Consider the following 22,582-nt stretch of genomic DNA (forward strand, 5'->3'; position numbering starts at 1 on the left):
ACAAAGGGATACAGTGACATAAGGTTAGAATATAGAGAGGACTAAGATGACTGAGGTTGGAAAGTAACAACCGGGAGTTGCTATAAAATTATGGACATTGGGATGCAGAAAGGGGGGGTATGGGGAAGTCCCAGAAAAGAGGTTTATGAAAATATGTTACGAAATCATACGTGTTTGTTTGTTTTCTTAAGTGTTTGTTTGTTTTTTAAAAAATTTGCAAAACCAATAAAAATCTTATTAAAAAAAAAAAAAGAAAGTGAACTTGCTAAAAGCAGTATTCACAGAGCCACTTCCCCAGGTGCAGTCTAAGAGATGCCACCTTCCATCAATGCGGACAGCATTCCAGGCATGGTCGCTCTTCCCCTTTACGCTGCAGCTGCCTATCAAATACTGGCACTGTATCCCTGCAATACTGAGAGGGGAAGGAAGGTATTCAGGAACAGTGTTGCTACCAAGAGGACAAGTGGTTGCTTTCACCGCTTTGATAGGCTGGATTGGCCGTCCTTCATTTTGCTGGATCAGAGAAAACAGCAATCAGGTTCTCCACAGATTCTCATTTGCTCCAATTTGGCAGGAAAACACAAGTTTTCCTGGGATGAAACAACAACAACAACATTTGGACACGGACCTGGAAAGCCAGGAACTGTGCCTATAAAGCACAGAGCAAAGCTAAGTATGGATGAGGAACTAAGTCACACAGGGAAGAGACCCATTAAATTCAAGTAATTTTTAAGTCTATGGATTCCAGTGGACCTACTCAATTCAATGCAGCCCTATATATGCAAGTTTGCTTCAGGATCATTCACAGTGTGGGCATTCCTCCACTTACATGGTGGGTCATGTTCCGGAACCCCATGCACATAAGCAAAAATTGTGTAAGTAGGGTAAAGGTAAAGGACCCCTGAAAGTTAAGTCCAGTCACAGACAACTCTGGGGTGGCGGCACTCATCTCACTTTACAGGCCGAGGGAGCCGGCGTTTGTCCGCAGACAGTTTTTCCGGGTCATGTGGCCAGCCTGACAAAGCCGCCTCTGGCGCAACAGAACACCGAAACCAGAGCAGCGCACGGAAACACCGTTTACCTTCCCGCCCAAGCGGTACCTATTTATCTACTTGCACTTCTTGGCATGTTTTCGAACTGCTAGGTTGGCAGGAGCTGGGACCGAGCAACGGGAGCTCACCCCGTCGTGGGGATTTGAACCGCCGACCTTCTGATCGGCAAGCCCAAGAGGCTCAGTGGTTTAGACCACAGCGCCACCCGTGTCCCTGTGTAAGTAGGGAGCACACACTAAAAAAAGCTCATTTTTTCCTGCTCTCCAGCTCTCTCTCCCCACAACACTCTTTTCAACTAGAGTTGAAGCTCTGGAGCTGGCTGGAGGACCTGTGGAAAAGCAACAGCAGCTGCCATGCTGTGACGTGTGTCAGCTACTAGGTGGGGAGGCTGAGCAGCCTAAACAAAGCCCCACTGTGCCTCCGTTCTCTTTGGGGCTTCCTCCGATCCCACTGAAGTCCTCTTTGGGTTCTGGGGAGGGTCTCCTCATGAGCCATGAGGACTCTCCAGCTCTCTCCCGCCATTTTCTGCTTAGAATCTATTGATTTACTTATTTCCGAGGGCTGTCACGTGCGAGTTGATCACGCCTAAGCATGGAGATAGCTGCCTAGGGTAAGGGGTGGGGAACCTGTGGCTCTCCAGATCTCCTATCGCTACAGCCAAGTAGCAACCACTTGCCATGATGGCCGGAGCCAACAGAAGTTACCTGCACATTTCTTGAAAGAGTCGAGCATATCCACCGCAAATAGCCTTTCCTGACTGAAGGACATCAGCTGGTTTAAATGACACCTTGTCCAGGTTATAGCAGCCTTCCACATCATATTCTGTAGAAATAAAGACAATGAGCACCCATTCTGATTTGCTTGTGGGGTGGCAACACTTTGCAACACTTTCCATCGTGTTTCTCGATATCTTTCCTGGTTGCCAAAATCTGATTGGGGGGTGGGGTGGCTTGTCTTGCAAGAGCTCCAAATGAACTTTTGATTGCACAACATGGATTTGCCCATATGTGATTGAATCGCACCTCAAAAGAGAAAGTCTGGAAGCACTCATAAATCTGCTTTGTGTAGACCCAGGGTCTTGTTGCCAAATAAAAATGCACACTGGTGCAAGGGTTAGGAGTCGGGAGACACCTCCTCTCCTCCCGTGCTGCGACCTTTACTTTATTTTGACAAGGTAATAAGAATAAATAAATAAGAATAAAAATGTGCACCCCACCAGTGAGACCATTCCATTGTAACTATCCAACCTCCCAAAATTTCAACACCTCTAGCGATGGTTTGACCCCTTTCCGTTGTAACAGTACAAATTCTACAGACACCCTCCATATCTCCTCAAAATCATTCCTCCTGCATATTCCCCGTCTTACCTTAATGGCACATGTTCATTTATCATTAATAGCTATATCTCTTTTTTTTAATAAAATTTTTATTGGTTTTACAAAATTTTTACAAACAGTACAAACATATAAAAAGACAAACAAACATGTATAATTTCATAACCTTTTTTTCATATCCCTCACTTCTCGGACTCCCCCAAACCTCCCCTTCCTACATCCCAATTTCCAAAATTATTTCAGCAAATCCTAAATAATTTTATCAAATATATTTCTTCTTATTCTTTTCTTTAACTTAATCTTTTGTCGCTGTCATCTCCTTTTCTTTCTCAAAACCTCGACATTTTAACATTCATCAATTTTATAATAATTCTTAAGATAAATTTTAAATTTCTTCCAATCTTCTTCCGCCGTCTCTTTCCCCTGATCACGGATTCTGCCGGTCATCTCGGCCAATGTCATATAGTCCATCACCTTCATCTGCCACTCTTCCAGGGTGGGTAGGTCTTGTGTCTTCCAATACTTTGCGATGAGTATTCTTGCTGCTGTCGTAGCATACATAAAAAAAGTTCTGTCTTTCTTTAACACCAATTGGCCGACAATGCCCAGGAGAAAGGCCTCTGGTTTCTTAGGGAAGGTACATTTAAGTACCCTTTTCATTTCATTATATATCATCTCCCAGAAAGCCTTAATCTTTGGGCACGTCCACCAAAGGTGATAGAAAGTGCCTTCAGTTTCTTTACATTTCCAACACTTGTTATCAGGCAAATGATAGATTTTTGCTAGCTTGATTGGGGTCATGTACCACCTATAGATCATTTTCATAATATTTTCCTTTAGGGCATTACATGCCGTAAATTTTATCCCGGTGTTCCACAACCATTCCCAGTCAGCAAACATAATGTTATGACCAATGTCCTGTGCCCACTTAATCATAGCTGATTTAACTGTTTCATCTTGTGTGTTCCATTTCAGCAGCAAATTATACATTCTTGACAAATTCTTAGTATTGGGTTCTAACAGTTCAGTTTCTAATTTTGATTTCTCCACCTGGAAGCCAATTTTCCTGTCTTGTTTATAAACCTCCATTATTTGATAATAATGGAGCCAATCTCGTACTTTGGTTTTCAATTTCTCATGACTCTGTAACTTCAACTTATCTCCCTCCTGTTCCAAAATTTCCCAATATTTTGGCCATTCGGCTTCCATATTGAGTTTTTTCAACGCTTTCGCCTCCAAAGGTGACAACCATCTAGGGGTTTTATTTTCCAACAAATCTTTGTATCTTATCCAAACATTATATAGTGCTTTTCTAACAATGTGGTTTTTGAAGGCCCTATGCACCTTAACTTTGTCATACCATAGATATGCATGCCAACCAAATGCATTGTTAAAACCTTCCAAATCCAAGATATCTGTATTCTCGAGGAGCATCCACTCTTTCAACCAGCAAAATGCTGCTGATTCATAGTACAGTTTTAAGTCCGGCAGGGCAAATCCCCCTCTTTCTTTTACATCTGTCAATATTTTACATTTTATTCTGGGCTTTTTGCCCTGCCAGACAAATTTCGAAATGTCCTTCTGCCACCTCTTGAAACAGTCCATCTTGTCAAGAATTTGCAATGTTTGAAACAAAAATAACATTCTAGGCAATACATTCATCTTAATAACTGCAATTCGGCCTAACATTGACAGTTTCAAATTTGACCATATTTCTAGATCTTTTTTAACTTCTGACCAACATTTCTCATAGTTATCTTTATACAAATTCAAATTCTTAGATGTCAGATAAACCCCTAGGTATTTCACCTTCTTAACCACTGTCAAACCTGTTTCATTCTGGAACTTCTCCCTCTCCATGACTGTTAGATTTTTTTCCAAAACCTTAGTCTTTTGTTTGTTCAGTTTAAATCCGGCCACTTGACCAAATTCTTTTTTTAAAAAATATTTTTATTGCTTTTTTTTCCTCCAGGTACAGATGTACAGTCAGATATATGAAAGAAATAACAGAAAAAAGAAAGAAAGAAAAAAGAAATCCATATTTCCAAGACATTTTTCATAACCAACCGGACTTCCCCACGTCTCCCTCACCCTGCATTCTTTACAATAAAAATATCAGCAAATTATTACCTTGTTTCGTGCATTCCTTTGTAATTCCAAATAGTTATGTTTTAGGTTTAAAATACTTATTGTCAATTTACTTTTACCTTAAAATAATTATAGTGTTACTTTAAACTTTAGTCCTCTCATAATTATAACTTAATTTCCCATTTCGCCAAATCTTCTTGCTGAAGCTAGATTTTCCAAATCATGCAAATTCTTAACATTCATATAACTTATAATATTTTTGTAAATAGTCCTTAAATTTTTTCCAGTCCTCCTCCATTGTTTCTTCTCCCAAATCTCGGATTCTGCCAGTCATTTCAGCCAATTCCATATAGTCCATCAATTGCGTCTGCCACTCTTCCAGTGTGGGTAAATCTTGTATCTTCCAATATTTTGCGATGAGAATTCTTGCTGCTGTAGTTGCATACATAAAGAAAGTTCTATCCTTCTTTAACACTTTCTGGCCGACAATGCCCAGAAGGAAGGCCTCTGGTTTCTTGGGAAAGGTATACTTAAATACCTTTTTTAACTCATTGTAAATCATTTCCCAGAAGGCCTTCACTCTTGGACAGGTCCACCAGAGGTGAAAGAATGTCCCTTCAGCCTCCTTACATTTCCAACATTTATTATCAGACAGGTGGTATATCTTTGCGAGTTTGACTGGGGTCATGTACCACCTATATATCATTTTCATAATATTTTCTTTCAAGGCATTACATGCCGTAAATTTCATTCCGGTGGTCCATAACCTTTCCCAGTCCTGAAACATAATGTTGTACCCAATATCCTGAGCCCATTTTATCATGGCTGATTTGACTGTCTCATCCTGAGTATTCCATTTAAGCAGCAAGTTATACATTCTTGAAAGTACCTTAGTCTTTGGTTCTAACAATTCTGTCTCTAACTTCGATTTTTCCACCTGGAATCCTATCTTTTTATCCAGTTTGAAAACCACTTGAACTTGAGCGTAATGTAACCAATCTCGCACCTTATCCTTTAATTTTTCTAAGCTCTGCAGCCTCCAATTGTCTCCAGTTTTTTCTATTATCTCCCAATATTTTGGCCAACTGGCCTCCATATTGAGTCTTTTTCGGGCCTTAGCCTCTATTGGTGATAGCCACCTCAGGGTCTTATTTTCTAATAAGTCCTTGTATTTAGTCCAGACAATAAATAATGCCTTTCTGACAATATGGTTTATAAACATCTTGTGAATCTTTACCTTGTCGTACCACAAATATGCATGCCATCCAAAAGCATTATTAAACCCTTCCAGATCTAGGACATCAGTGTTTTCTAATAAAAACCAATCTTTCATCCAGCAGAAAGCTGCAGCTTCATAATATAACCTGAAGTCCGGCAGGGCAAATCCCCCTCTTTCTTTTGCATCAGTTAGTATTTTAAATTTTATCCTGGGCTTTTTGCCCTGCCAGACAAACTTAGAGATATCTTTCTGCCACTTTCCGAAACATTCCACTCTGTCCACAATCTGTAGGGTTTGAAACAGAAATAACATCTTTGGCAATACATTCATTTTTACAGTTGCAATTCGACCCAACAAGGAAAGTTTTAGTCTTGACCAAGTTTCTAAATCCTTTTTGATTTCTGACCAGCATTTTTCATAATTATCCTTAAATAAGTTCAAATTTTTGGCAGACAAATTAACCCCTAGGTATTTCACTTTTTTAACCACATTTAACTCTGTCTCCTTCTGAAACCCATCTATTTCTGAAGGGGTCAATTTTTTTTCCAAAACCTTGGTTTTTTGCTTATTCAATTTACATCCCGCCACCCGACCAAACTCATGAATCAGTTCTAAAACTCTTTTTGTACTAGATTCTGGCTCCTGTAATGTTAAAACCAAGTCATCTGCAAAAGCTTTCAGTTTATATTGTTTCACTCCGACCTGTATTCCTTGCACCAACCGGTCCTCCCTAATCATATTCAAAAGTACCTCCAGGACTGAAATGAATAACAGAGGGGATAAGGGGCACCCCTGTCGTGTCCCTTTTTCAATTTTGAACTCTTCTGTCACCACGTTGTTCACTATCAGTTTAGGTTTTTGCTCTGAATAGATTGCTTCTATACTATTTTGAAACCCCGCTCCCACTCCCATCCCTTCCAAATTTTTCTTCATGAACTTCCAAGAAATGTTGTCAAAGGCCTTCTCTGCGTCTATAAAAATTAACACTGCTTTCGTGTTGATGTTAGTCTGCAAAAGCTCCAAAATGTCAATAATATTCCTAGTGTTGTCAAACAAATGTCTACCTGGGAGAAAGCCTGCCTGGTCTTTATGAATTACTTCATTTAATACTTTTTTTAAATCTACTTGCCATAATATCTGCAAAAATTTTGTAATCCACATTAAGGAGTGAGATGGGACGGTAGTTCTTAAGTTGAGTCTTTTCAGATTCCAGTTTGGGTATCAATGTGATGAAAGCTTTCCCCCCTCCATAATCTGGTTACATACCTCCATTAATGGTTGTATCAAATAGTCTTTCAGTATCTTGTAGTACTTGGAGGTAAGTCCATCTGGGCCTGGAGATTTACCTAGTTGCGTGTTCTGAATGGCACCCTCAATTTCTTGTTGTGTTATTCTATAATTCAGGATTGTTCTCTTCTCCTGAGAAAGTTCTGATAGTCCATTAACTTTTAAGAATTGGTCTATCTCAGTCTCTTCCTGAGGCCCTTGCGTAAAGAGTTTTTTGAAATATCTCTGGAAACACTTTCTAATTTCTTCTGGTTTCTGAATATTTCTCCCTTCAACCTCCAGATTGGTAACAAAGTTCAGTTTTTGTCTCTTTTTCAACTGCCATGCTAGCAGTTTTCCACATTTGTTCGCCGATTCAAATGATCTTTGTTTCATTTGTTTAATTTTCCATTCCACTTCTTGATTTATCAATTTCGCATATTGTGCTTGATGGAATTTAATTTCTCTTAGAACTTCTTTTGATTTTGGTTTTAGTCTCAGTTTTTTCTCTCCTTCTCTTATCTTCTCTAATATCTTGTCCTTTTTCCCATTCCAGAGTTTTTTCTTAATCGTATTCTGTTGTATCAGAAACCCTCTCATAACTGCTTTACTTGCGTCCCAGATTGTTCTCTTTTCCACCGAGGTGTTAAAATTTATTTCAAAATAGTCTTTTAAAGTTTTTTGGGCCTTCTTCACTATCTCCTGATCTCTTAGTAGGGTGTCATTCATTTTCCATCTGAAGGAACCGATTGGAGTGAGTCTCAGTTCCACTTTCATGGCATTATGGTCGGAGCAAGTTTTTGGGCAGATTTCCACTTTTCTAGTCTTAGGTGCCAGTCCTCTAGTTGTCCATATTTGGTCGATTCTTGTCCATGATAGATGGGCTTCAGAAAAGAATGTTCCTTCTTTACCTAAGGCAGGGGTGTCAAACTCAAATTCATCGGGGGCCGCATCAGCAGTTTGGTCACCCTCAAAGGGCCGGTTGTATCTGTAGGAATATGTGTCCACTCTTTATTATCATAAATTATTGTCACTGCATTCAATTATTACTGTTTTTTGTAATAATGTAAGTAATAACTAGCTCCGAAAGCAGAAACATAGTCAGAATAATGGCAAGTAGATATTCAAATGTACAATTATTGTACAATTTATCCTCTAGTATAAATTGTAGAGGATCCTCAACAGGGTCCCTTCCAACTCTACAATACTGTACTATAATTCTAGGTGAAAGGAGCCGAAAGGGCAAAATCGCTTCCCAAAGGTGTCTTTCCACGTGAGAAAAGATTTAAAGTGAGGCAGGAAATAGTTAAGCAGGGAGATATGGAGAGGTGGGAGAGGGCTGAGAAGAGAGAGAGAGAGAGAGAGAGAGAGAGAGAAAGAGTCGCCCTGTTAATTTGTTCGCAACTTCAAAAACACAGCCCATTACTTAAGAAAAGAAACCCATGAGGTTTTTTTAGGTTAGTATGCCAAACTGGATGAGCTTTTTTAAGGGAGGGTTGCTGTGCCTGGAAGAGCGGAACAGGGGTGAGGACGAACACGGGCGCTGCAAAATCAGCCAAGGGAGTGCGAACGCAGCAACGAAAAGCAGACCGCCACGGTCCTAGCACCTCCACGACGGTCGGATACATGGAGATTCTTTTTACAGAAAAACAAATTCTCTGGCTTGTAGGCTGCCGCGCATGCGCTGAAGAGGTGGCTTTCTTGTGTCAAAAAAAAAAAAGTGAGAATAAAAGGTGAAGGCTGGCGGCCGGCGGCGGCTACACGGGCCACATGACGAGGTCTGGCGGGCCGGATTCGGCCCGCGGGCCTTGTGTTTGACACCCGCGACCTAAGGGGTTCTTTGTCCTCCATATATCAATCAAATCCATACTGTCAGTTAGTTCAAAAAAAGTTTTGGGTAGTCTGCCATCTTTTGTTAAATTTTGATTTTGTGACTTATCCATGTGTGTAGAGACCACCCCATTCATATCTCCCATCATAATGATGTTGGTATAGTCCAGATAGTCCAGCATTATCTCATGCAGCTTCTTATAAAATTCTGATTTCCCCTCATTTGGTGCATAGATTCCTAATATCAAAAATTTTTCTCCTTGTGTCTGTATTTCGATTGCCAAAATTCTTCCTTGCTCATCTTTGAATAGAAATTTCGGTGACAGGTTCTCCTTTGCATAAATCACCACGCCCCTTTTCTTGACTCTATCTGATGAAATAAATTCTTGGCCTAGTCTTTTGTTAATTAACACTTTCCTATGGAGCCTAGTCACGTGCGTTTCCTGCAAGCAAATAATGTCCTATTGTTCTTTTTTCAATATGTGAAAGATTCTTCTTCTTTTTTCCGGAGAATTTCCGCCATTAATATTCCAACTAAAGAGCTGCAGAGACATCCTGGATCAGTCTGTTAGTCCTTATAGTGGTGTCTCTTCCTTTTCCTCTGAGCCCAGAGGTGCTGGTGTTGGTACAGATGTAGGCAGAGGTGGTGGCCAAGATGCTGCTGCTCCCTTTTGAAGGTCCTCTTCGTGGTCTTTCATAAACTTTTGTTGATCTTCTGCTGTTCTGATTTTAACTTTCTTTCCTTTAAAGTTAAAAGATAGTCCTTGGGGGAACTCCCACCTGTAAGGAATTGAGTTGCCTCTTAGTAGTCTTGCAAGTTCTGTATAAGTAGCTCTAAGGTCCAAAAGTTGTTTTGGTATGTCTCTGTAAATTTCTGCTCTTTTGCCTTGAATTACCAGTGATTTTCCAAAGTGTAGGCCTAGTATTTTGTCTCTTTCTTGTCTAGATCTCAGGATAATCAAACAGTCTCTAGATCTGTCCTTCCCAACCACTCTTCCCAATCTGAAAGCAGTAACAATTTTAAAGTCCTTGTCCTCTTCTATACCCCAGAACTTTGATAGTTCTGATGTCAGATAACCAATCAAATCTCCTTGTTCAAGTTCTGGGATGGCTCTTAATCTAAGGTTGTTTTCCCGATTCTTCAATTCCACCATAGACAGATAGGCCTGCTGTTCATTGATCTGCTTGTGTAGTGGCCTTACTTCCCCTTTTATTGCCTCGGCCTTCTGATTCGCTTGTTCTGCCTTTTGGTTAGCTTCCTCAGCCAACTTACGATTTTCTGCAGTTGTTACCTGAAGATTCCCAATTGCTTGTGTGTGTTGAGTGACTTGCTCAGTTAGTTTATTAATAGTGGCTGTAACTTGATCAAATTTAGTTGACTGTTCATCAGCCTTTTTGTTTAAAGCTGCCAGTTGTTCCAAAATTTGTTTTGAGACTGGGTCAAGTCCTCCTGCAGCCATATCCTCTGAGGCTGGCTGCTCAACTTCTCCTTCTTGCAGTCCTAAAACAATTGGGACAGATGATCTACGTGGCTGAGAAGTCAAAGTTGTTTGCAATAATTGCACAGATTGTTTTGCTTTCGTTTTGGCCGACCTTGTTTTTCCTGTGCCACTCATTCCACAGCTGTCTATGCGTTAAGGTCAAACTGTAAGCAATTCCATGGGAAACACAGTCCAAAGTATAAACAGCAAGGCAACAGATAGCCAAAATAATATGCAGTTCCCAGAGACTTATAGTTCTCAAATCCTCTAGGGGGAGCACCCCTGTAATTCAGAAAAAGAAAGAAACTTTTTCCGCCATTAAAGTTCCAGCAGTTCAAAATAAATTAAGAGGCACCTTCAATGTCCCTTTAGGCATGCAGAGCTTTTCCCAAATTAAAACAAAGTTTCCAGCAAGGTGCAAGTAACAGTATCTGTTTGTATCCAACAGTAACGCTCAAAAGTAGCACTTTCAGTATTAAATACAGTTTCCGCAATTTGACAGTTCTCTTTTACCCTGGCAGTCCGCTGATTTGGTTTCTTAATCCTTTGTAATCCACCGGGAGGAGGGAAAGTTCTGGTCCAAATCCAGTCAGTTAAAACAAAACTGGCCCTTTTAACTTCTCAATAACAAGTTCAAACATTGCACGATAATCCAACCTTTTTTTTGTAATCCCTTCTGAAGCGCTTCACGCATGCCAGAGTCTTTGCTTTGATCTTTAAGCAGAATTGGAAGACGGACTTCCTGGTTACGTCTCCCGTTTTCAGCCGAATTAATAAATTTAGTCCCAAAAATTTTATAGTCCTTACTCACGGGTATGAAGTTTGGAGTCTAATGTTTCAGGAAGAAAGGACAGCGCTCATCAGCAGCAGCCGCGCGGCTTCGTTTCCGCGGAAAGAGCGATGAACTCACAGCACCGCTCCCCCTTCCACGTTCCGGAGCCCCTTACGGGGTTCCTTCTTCGTTTTCAGGGTCGCTTCTGGTGCCCGCCGAGTCCCACGACCACAGGCTCACTCTGCCCGTGGGTTTTCTTAACGGGTCTCTGCTCTGCCGCAGCGGACGACCCTTTTCCGCGGAGCCCCTCTTCACAGCGCGAAGAGGACCGCCATTGCCGTTTCGCGACGCCTCCGGAAGTCCCACTTGACCAAATTCTTGAATTAACTCCAACACCCTTTTTGTACTAGTGTCTGGCTCTTGTAAAGTAAAGTAACCTCCCAAAATTTCAACACCTCTAGCGATGGTTTGACCCCTTTCCGTTGTAACAGTACAAATTCTACAAACACCCTCCATATCTCCTCAAAATCATTCCTTCTGCATATTCCCCGTCTTACCTTAATGGCACATGTTCATTTATCATTAATAGCTATATCTCCCACACCTCTTCATACCATTTTTGCATTTTATATTCTGCTTGCCCCTTCCACTTGCTAGCTATCATAATTCGTACAGCTTTCAATAAATTTGTGAGCGAGTCCTTCATAGCCTGCAAACCTTCCACCCCATCGTAAATTGATAATAATGCTACCGCGGCACTTTCAGTGAGCTTTAACCCAGTGATTTCTGTTATCAGTGAGCACCTCCTGATCCCTTCTGAGATTCATGGTTGAACAGAGATCCCAGTCAAGCTCTGTGTGAGCCAAACACCAAATCACTGATCCACACAGGTTACAATCCAGAATCCTTTGTGCAAATGGAGCTGACATGGCTGGCTATGAAATGGTGAAAATGCCCGAGACAGCTGCAAAGAAGCCATGCTCGGAGTAGACCCACTAAATTTAATGTCCATGAGTTACTTACATCCTTTGATTTCAGTCGGTCTACTCTGAATATAACTTGCTTTGATATGACCTTACGTATCCATCTTCCTTGGCTGGCAATCACTGGACTGGGTGTCTGCTAAAGAACTCTGCTACAGAGCTGGATTCATGGGCGCAGGGCAGTGACAAAGGCTGATCTTTTAATACCGGAAGTTGTCAGAGGCAAGGGGACTCAAGTATGCAGAAAGGTGGTACCCCCACCTACCTATATGGTGGCAGATCCACATCCAAATGGCTCGCACTTTCTCCAGGTCACTGTGGGCTTTTTGGAGCTCGCGGCGTCGGCACAGCAGGGCCCATGCCCGGTAGAGGACACTAGGCGGTACCTCTACCTCAGACCGCCCGGCCCGGGTCCGTTTCTGGTCCATGAAGATGGGTCAGCAAATTGACCTGAATTTTATGCGTATCTGTGATAACCCGTAAGAAATCGGCTTACGGCCCTCGGCCCTGTTAGGTTGTAACCTGCCCCAACCCTCAATGGCTCTATGGATCAAGAAGTCGCTACCCGGGTCATGAGCAAATGTAGCTTTTGAAAAGAAGCTGATGGCGGCCACGTGAATCTTTAAGGTTTTAGGAGCACGTCCCAGATCATCGAGATGGGAAAGGTACTGCAAGACAAGTCAGTGGTAGGAGGTACGTCATGAGAGAGCCCAGATAACCCAGACCTGAAACCAAGGAAATCACACCAGGCCTTCTTGTAGGACCTGAAAGTGGAGGGTGCCACGGATGCCAATACTCCCTGTATCACTTTGTGTCTCCCACATTCCACAGGTGCTCCGGAAAGTGTTTGGGCAACAGTTGTGCTCTAGGTGCAAGCAACCGGAAGCGAGGTATCTGAAATCGAGACAAGGCATCGGCAATGTCATTATTGGCTCAGGGTACGAATTTGGCTGAAAATCTTATGTTGTACTCAAGGCACCGGAGGACGAACGCCCGCAGAAGGGAGGAGATCCTCTCAGACCGAGATGACTGCCTGGCTAGAATGTTCATGACCGCCAGGTTGTCGGTCCTGAAGCACACGCGGAGATCTCAGAAATCTTCCGTCCAGATGTGAGCGGCCACCACTATTGGAAAGAACTCAAGAGAGGTGAGATCCCCGTGATGGCCTGACCTTGCCATGCCGTCGGCCATCGTAGTGCACACCAGCGCCCCTTGAAGTACAAGCCAAAGCCTAAGGACCCAGCCGCGTCCAATTGGACCTGGAAGTCTGATGACAGATTCAAGACATCCTGCCATAGAGATACCCATTGTAGATCTCCAGACAAGTCGTCCACACCTCCAGATCTGCCTTGACCTGGGGAGGCGGACCCTGTTGTGCGGGTGTCTAAGACCACTGACAGCCTGGCTCGGCGGGCACGCGCATTGTGGTGCGGATGCTTGAGGCCCGCTTACAACCTGGCTAAGCGGGAGCGAAATGGGCGGCCTGGTGAAACTACTCTACATGCGAAGTTGAAATGATCTAGCAAGGACTGGACCTGTCTAAAAGCGACTTTATTATTATTATTATTATTATTATTATTATTATTATTATTTCGGGAAGGGTTTGACGAATAGTTTCGTTAAGGGCAACTATTTTCCCCACTGGCAGGCGGGCGGATTGAGCTGCTGTGTCAAGCTCTATGCCCAGGCAAGTAAGATGCGTTGAGGGTCCGCCTTATCTGCTGTGAGGGGAACTCCCAGCTCCTGGGCCAAAGCTGAGAAGGCCTCCAGAAGGGAGGCACATTCGCCAGTATTGGGTTTCCCAATGAGTAGAAAGTCACCGAGGTAACGTGTCGCCCCAGGTGAGTTGGTTCTGTAGCGCAAGGCCCAGTCCTTCTGTAGCGCAAGTGCTAAATGTCTCAAAGGCCGAGCCAGCTGCAGAACAACCAATCGGCAAAGCCTTGACAATGTAATATTTCCCTTGAAATTTGAATCCCAGCAAATGAGAGTCATTGGGATGAACTGGCAATAGACAGAAGGCTGACTATGTCACATTTTGTCAAGAGTGCCTCGTAACCAAAATTCCGGATAAGTCTTAGTGCCCGATCAAAGAATTCAATCAAAGAATGCGGAGAGGAGGGAGCTGGTGGGGGGGGCACCCGGATATGAACCAGGGACCTCTTGATGTGCAGTCAAATGCTCTACCACTGAGCTATACCCCCTTATTGTTGTTGTTATCATTCTATTATTATTTATCTGTTATTTATTTATCTATTTATTGTTATTATTATTTATTATTGTTGTTATTTATTAAAATCTAGTCCAGTATCATTTGTTCAATCACTTACCACTGTAAGTAGAATTAATTACTGATACTATCAATTGTCTACCGTAACTGACGATGATATGAAATAATTATTCATTATAGGGGATTGATCGGAAAAAACGCTGCTCATAATCATCAATGAACGATCTAAATGCATTTAGGCAGTGTGAAATATGTTTGGGGTTATTATCCCATCCATGTGGCACCCCCGATGAATTACGGCTATTGGCACCCATGCAGCCTGAGGTGTGAGTTGATTCCGTTGCAGAGCGCTTCCTCTTAGGCGCCAAGGATAACATGCTAAAGCTACTGCCACAAACACGTGCCACCGCTTACAAGCGGTTGTACAGGGACGTGTTATTGATTCTGAAACAAATATACTAACTAATGATTGCTTTACTTAAAATAACCAATGATTCTCAAGCATTCAGTTAAATGTTTAATTGTTTATCCCATTAGTATGTGCTTGCGTGTGTTATTTATTACTCTCTCTATATATATTAATATTTATTATTATTATTTATTCTTTTTTTTTAATTTTTCTTAAAAATAAGATGCTTCCTACTTCATATTATAATATCTCATTCAATCCCCTGCAATGCAGAATATACCGGGCTCCCATACGGGGATCAAACCAGCAACCTTAGCATTATCGGCCCCATGCTCTAACCAGTTGAGCTATCCAGGCTCTCTAGAATTGCGTGGGACCCCGAGGGTCATTTAGTCCAACCCCTTGCAAAGCAGGAATATATAATTGTTCCATACAGGGATCAAACCTGCAACCTTGGTGTTATTGTCACCACGCTCTAACCAACTGAGGGTTCCGAAATATATGTAAATTATTTATTACTAATGAATTTTATTTTATTTATTTATTTTTATGTTATTTGTTTATTTATATATTTATCTATGGATTTGTTTAATTAATTAATCAATTTAATCTTGGTATGTGACATCATTCCACTTATTCTCTTTTATTATTATTAATGTATATTTATCATTATTTATTTATTTATTATAATAATTTTTCAAAAAAATAAATAAATAAATTGCATCCACTTATTTTATTTATTATTAGTAGTATTTTATTCTATTATTTATCTATTCATTTTTATTTATTTATTTATTTGTTGTTGTTGTCATTATTCTATTATTTATTGTTATTGTTATTTATTACAATCTATTCCAGTATTATTTGTTCAAATAATTACCACTGTAAGTAGAATTAATTGATGATGCCATTAATTGTCCACCATAACTAATGATGATATGAAATAATTATTCTTCACTTGACTGTTTGGTTTGTATTTGCCTATAAATTTATTTATTTGCCACCAAGCAAAGGGCCAGGCAGATAGACACAGCTAAATAACACACAAGCATATAGGGATGGAACAATGGGCGGCCCCCACACTGCAATCAAATGGAAATGTCCCTTTAACTAACAATTTGAAAAACATAAGGTTATGCTGGAGGCCCCAGCAGAAGGAAAATGCTGCCAAAGACAATGTATCCTTGATTGGCCATCCGCCAGGTACCTGAATCAACAATGTACCACGAACTGCCTGTCTTTAAGCGACAATGTATCCTGCCTGGTAGTTATTATTATTAATTTTATTTATTTATTTTGTTAATTATTATTATTATTATTTTACATTATTATTATTTTATTTATTTATTTATTTATTTATTTAATCAGTAAATATATTGCTAATTCTCAATAAATTATTACAATGTAATTAAAGTTACTATAAAGCCGCTATCAATTTACACTAGCTATTGCTACTGGTTAATTAGCACCCTATTGTGTCCAATAAACTGGTCAAATTCAGATTTTATTCAAGCATCTCAAATCAGTTAAAATAATATAAAATTAATGTAATCCCCAGTTAGTAAAATCTCAAGCCTCTTAAATTAGTCTCTAATCAATTACTGAATATGTTGGTGCAAAACGAATGGATTGATCAAATTACCTGATTGATATTTTAAATTAGATGTAAATAACATGTTGCAGATATTAATTAGCAAATTGAGACCACCGCTGACCACTAGATATTAGATAGTAAGGAACCTGCCTCCCTCAGGGGGCCTGCTTCAATTAACCTGCAATATATCTGGCAAACTGAATTTCAAGAACTGCTAATACTATCAGCAATTATATTGAGGTGACTCAATTGCTGTGAGCAATGGGCGGAGACGACTGCAGGTAAAGCAGCCCGCAAGGGAGTGGCAGTAAAGGTGTTACTAGAACAACAAACGAGAACTGGTTCTGCAGCTAAAGCATAAGCTGCCTTCTGTAATACCAGGAGGCTGTTAATTGCCCAGCTATTCGGTGCTTAAGGGAAAACAAAGCAACCCTGGCCGGTGATCAAAGGACAATGTGAGGGGAAGGGAAGTGGGGGTGTGACTGCGTCTCCCAAGTAAAACAAATGCTGAAAGCAGCTAATATAACGATAACTGCCAGGCAAATAAAATCGCGTTCAACTAAGTAGTTCTTTGGATAGCACGTTCAACTAACAAAGACTTTGGAGTAAGCTGAACAGAATTACCCTGGGGATGCAGCTGCAGTATAGCTGCACACTCTTAAACCAAGCAGGGGGGGGGATTGCAAGTCCGGTGCACAGGAAAAGTTTTAAAACTAAAGGGGATAAAGAAACACCCAGCGATAGCTTTTATTACTATGGGGCAACAGCGGGAAAGAAACACCAGGCCGACCCAGAAATACTATCCGTTTTTAAACCAGGGGGGGGGTTTAGGAGTGAGGGAGCTCGGAGCACCAGGAAGGGTTTAAGGCAGTGTTTCCCAACCTTTTTTGGGCAAAGGCACACTTGTTTCATGAAAAAAATCTCGAGGCACACCACCATTACAGCCCCGTGACGTCAGTGCTCAGCGTCACTCCGGGAGGGACATGAATTGCTAGCAAATTACATAATCACCTCCTTGAGGGCTGGCTCATCTTCTCCGAAGGCAGAATCCCATTAATTAACAGCACAGACTCACACCATTGCCAAGACGAGGGGGGAAAACCTCAGTCATGCACAGTCATGCACATGTGGGGGCTAAATGAGGACGAAGACCGGGCAGAGAGCAGGGTTCAAATCACCCCACCTGGCCAGGACAATCCCTGGGTGCTCCCGTGGGCCACTTGCCTGACCCACCTCGCAGGGCTGTTGTTGCGAGGTTAACACGGGGAGAACCACGCGCGCCCCCGGGAGCTCCTTGGAGGAGAAAGCGGGCGATGAATGCAATGCACGAAATATATGAGAGGCGACCAGGTTTTGCAGGTGAGGGGCCCCCGCCAGCCTCCGCTTCCAACACCCGGCGCAACGACGCCGAAGTTTCCCCCCGGGCTCAGCTCGGGGAGCAGCGCTGCTCCCCCCCGGCTCCCCTTCGCCCTCCCGGCTCTCTCTGCCACCCACTGGGGACCCCCCTCACCTGCCAAGTCCGGAGCGCCGGTGGAAGTTGCATGCATGCATGCAGGGCGCCGCGTTGCCATTGCATTGCACTGCACTCCATGCAACACCTGCACGCATGCATTGCCTTGCACGCCCGCCAAGGGGTCTCCCCGCGGTCCGATGCGTCCCCTCCGGCGCGGATGCAGCATTGCAAAAATAAACACCCCCCCGACGCAGCCCTACCTGGGGGGCAGCCTCCGCCTCCGCCGCTCCGCCTCCGCGGGGATCCCTGGGCTCCATCCTGCCACCCGATCTCCGTGGGGGTGCAGGCAGGCTGTGCGGGGTCTGCGCGGAAGAGCCCCTGCCCGCCCGCCGCCGCTGTGCTCATTCCATGGCCGGGAGAAGAGCGCTTCAAACAAAACGCCCGGCCCGCCAGGCCACGCTGGGAAACGTAGTTCGCGCACCCCGCGCGGGCGCGGAGCCCAAGGGCGAGGGGACTACGGATCCCGGCAGCCCCCGCGCCGGGGACGGAGGGGGAGAGGCTGGGTGCAGGGATGGAGGGACGGGTGGGCGAGCGAGTGAGTGAGTGGCAGCCGCCAAGCCTTGGCCGAGAGCCAGGAAGGGCCTCCCCGGAGGAGGAGGAGGAGGGAGGCGCAGAGCGGGAGGGAGGGAGGGAACCCCAGGGGTCATCTAGTGACGGCGTCCCAATCGAAAATTTGACTTTTTTAAAAAAAAATCTTTCGAATTTTTTAATTTTTCCCGCGGCACACCAGGCAACATCTCGCGGCACACTAGTGTGCCGCGGAACAGTGGTTGGGAAACACTGGTTTAAGGTAAAGCAATAAGCAGCAAGATGGGACAATAGCAAAATTGGGGCAATGCAGTCGTCTGAAAGAAGTTTTTAAATGGAGCTGCCGCCCCCTGAAATCGCAGAGGCGTGGGGGAGCAACACCAAAGGGAGAAGGCAACACGTGGGGAGAGGGGGAGGAAGGGCTCCAAGCCAAAACACAGAGCCTGCTAGAGAAGGACACAAAGCCAGCTAGCGAAGGGGGAGGGGGGGAGCTGAAATAATAATAAACTGCTGGAAAAGCCCTCACAGGAATTCACAGCAATACGGCAGTTTTTAAAATGCACCAGCAAATCTATGCAGTTTTAAAATGCACCAGCAAATCAAACAGAAATAGTAAGCACTCATAGATTTAAAGTCGGAGAAGCACAGCACACCCATACACAGAGTAAAGGCTTCGGGATCAGAGTTGAAATTAGGAACAATTAGGAGGTATTTGGAGAAAAGTAAAGAGGGAATTAAAGGTGGAATTAAAGTAAAGGTAAGGTGAAAGCAAAGGGGGGTTTACAGGCTTCCCTTTCTCAGAAGTCCTCTTCCAAGTTAGCTCCACGTGGTGCAGGAACACTGAAGAGAGAGTATCCTCCTGACTCGCACAGGACGACGAAGAGAAATGAGGCTGGGGAGAGGCTGGCACTGCAGCATAAAGGCTGCTGGACACGCCCCCCCATGGCACCTGGTTGGGCGGCCACCGGGGGGGGGGCGTGAGTGCCAGCCAGGTGAGCTGGAGGCAGGGGGCAACGCCCCCTGCTAGGAGCGGTGTTCAGGCTCCCGCCCACAACCACTCCCCTCTCTTTCAGGGAGGAGAGTCTTTACTTACATCCTTTGATTTCAGCCGGTCTACTCTGAATATAACTTGCTTTGATATGACCTTACGTATCCATCTTCCTTGGCTGGCAATCACTGGACTGGGTGTCTGCTAAAGAACTCTGCTACAGAGCTGGATTCATGGGCGCAGGGCAGTGACAAAGGCTGATCTTTTAATACCGGAAGTTGTCAGAGGCAAGGGGACTCAAGTATGCAGAAAGGTGGTACCCCCACCTACCTATATGGTGGCAGATCCACATCCAAATGGCTCGCACTTTCTCCAGGTCACTGTGGGCTTTTTGGAGCAAGACACTCACCAGGTTTTTCACGCTATTCCTGACATTCACCTGTTTCAGAGAAGGTAAATAGACTTGGAAGCAGTTAATATGGACGAGGGGGTACCAGTTCCTTTCTTCTACCTAAGTCCATTTGTTTAAAGAAATTTTAGGGTGCAATCCTGCGTGCACTTACAAGAGTGTCTCTTGCTGAATTCACTGGGATTGCACAGTTAGTCGATTAAGTGTATGTGTTTTACTTGATTGATCAAAGAATTTATTATACTTGCCAAAAATGTACCCTTGGGGGGGAAGTTGTTCTGAAGGGAGACACATGATTAACCTTTCCTTTTTCCAGGGTTCACAGGCATGTTATTTCTACAATCTTCACGCCCCCGCAGGCGATGTGCCACGCCCCCGGGACACACGCCAGCCACGCCCCTGCCTGCTCTCTGCCCCTGGTGCCAGAGCATGCAGCTTCGCCACTGCCCATTGCACCTTTGGGTGGGTGGAAGTACAACTGGGGGGCATTCTGGGGGGCAGGGAGGGACCAAGGCAACCCTGGATCCTGAGCCGGCCCTACTGTTGTCACTTGACAGCACTGGGGGAAACCCAGGGCTGATTACTGCACCAGTATATTAATTTTATGCCAGTTTAATTCTGGTGAGCCCCCCCAGAGATTCCTGGGAGTTGTGGTTTGGCAAGGGCACTGAGAATTTTCTGTTAATGACTGCTAGCCTTGTTCACAGAAGTACAGTACTCGGAGTTCCCCGAGGAGAGGAAATAACTACCAAATCAATTTCAGTGTGTAGTATAAATACGATCGAAAGTGAATTGTGAAAGAGAGAGGAGTCGTTCAAACCCTTTCATATTGCCTATGATTGCTAGCTCTCCTCCAAATTGACTTTGGAGCTATCTCCTGAATTTTTAAAGCAAAGCAATGCTGCAAAATAACTAAATATGGGTGTATATACATGCATTTAATTCACGCACGCACAGAGAGAGAAAGAGAATCCTGTGGTTTGTTAAGGGTTCTAGGATTTGTAGCTCTGTGAGGGGAAAACTACAGCTCCCATAGTTCTTTTGGGGAGTTGGTGTTCTTTAAAGCATGGTGTGTGCAGCGCATGTGAATAGGTGCTCCACCATGTTAGTTTTCTGGAAAACAGGAGCAGGGTCTTGTGACTCATGATGTTCCCAGTTCGGACCTTCCATCTGAACAGAAGTAATTGCCTCCTATCAGGACAGGACACTTGAAAGCACTCTCAAATTCCAAATGCACCTTAAAAACCTCAGCATCCTAGCAAATTCCTTGCTGCATATATCACAATAAGAGACAGCATACCTTCTGTGCATAGGCATCCAGTTCCTTAAACTTTGCCAAGTCTATTTGTATTGATTTCTGATTGGATTTATCCCATGGATAATCTAGGAACAAAAATGGAAAAGTCATTCTTGAAACAGTGGGGAAAGGGAGGGGGAGCAAAGGATGACCTATGATGTGATTTAAAGGGTTGGAATACAGGGAACCAATAGGGAATAGAGATAGGGAGCCTTTTCTGCTTCTCCCCAAGGGAAATACAGCAGCAGGGAGTAGACCAACGTTGCTCTGCTTAAAAGGACACAGACAGAAGGAAGGAGAGGGAGAATGCTGAACCAGGTAGGATTTTGATCTGATCTTGCAAGACCATTTTGAGTACAGTACACAAGGCGTATGGCATGGTTTGCACTTCCCACTGGAAGAGCTGGTACCTCCTTAGAGAAGCCCTCTTCGCACCAAACATCTGGCTTTGATAGGAATCCCTTAACCCCGGCTGCAAATTTCACTGCATCCGCCTGCAATATGCATTCAACAGAACGCCAACTGCCAGCTCATTTCAGGAACTATAATGGTAGCATAACAAGAACACAAACAGGGCTGCTTGAGGTGAGGGAGAAAATGTACCCACCCACCCACATGCCACATATTGAAGCTCCAGCCTTAGAGGAAAAAAATATAGTGCAGCTTTCCCCCCCAGCCAGAACTCACTGGAACTGAGTTCTGGCACCTCTCAGGTTGGTGCCATTGCCATTGTAAAAGAACAAGGGAAGCGTTCGTGGTGAGTTCTGGCACCTCTTTTTCTAGAAAAATAACACTGAGCGCAGTTAATTTTTACCATTCAAGCCTTGTTCCCAGGATATCCCAAGAGGTGGGTGCAGAGATGTAGCTGGGGGGGGAGGGGGGCACTGGGCGCCACACCACAGGGGGCAGCACTTCCCGCGGGGCCAGAAGCGCGCCCGAGCCACGCATCTCTCCTGGGAGTGACGTGGTGGCTTGGGCCCCTGAGGGGCTAGCTACGCCACTGGGTGGTTGAGTGACGGGCTCATAAAATGATTTCCTAAGATACGCAGCACTACTAAGTAGTATTAATATATACAGCAGGTGTAGGGGATCTTTGGCCCTCCAGATGCTGGGGAACTACAGCTCCCATAATCCCTGGCCATGCTTGCTGGGACTAACAGGTGTTGTCCCCCAACAACATCTGGAGGGCCAAAGGTTCCCTGCAGCTGACACAGAGGATCCAGATCAATAGCCATACATAAGCTTCTATTTACCATACAGATCTTCTTCCTGAGGCAGCATTGATGCTTGTACTCCTCCCATCTTGAAAGCCTACTTGAAAGGCGCTCCTTGGAGGAACAGTTAAGTGCTTCGAGCCAGGAATGAAATGCCCAACTGGAGGGATGAGGGAAGAGCATGGCTTGATCTGGGTTTATCAAACCCTTGCTTGGAGACCTTGGCATTAGGAGACGAGTAGCAGGAAGAGCATCCATGAAGTCAAAACAAAGGGGGAAAGCATAAGCTGTTTGAGCAAACCAGCGCTGGAGTGTGTCAAAGTTCCCTGCGTGGGGAAGCGCAGATACAGAAGGTGTCCCCATTGCTCATTTCCTCTC

Source organism: Podarcis bocagei (assembly GCF_964188305.1).
Source record: "Podarcis bocagei genome assembly, chromosome: W".
Classification (NCBI taxonomy): domain Eukaryota; kingdom Metazoa; phylum Chordata; class Lepidosauria; order Squamata; family Lacertidae; genus Podarcis; species Podarcis bocagei.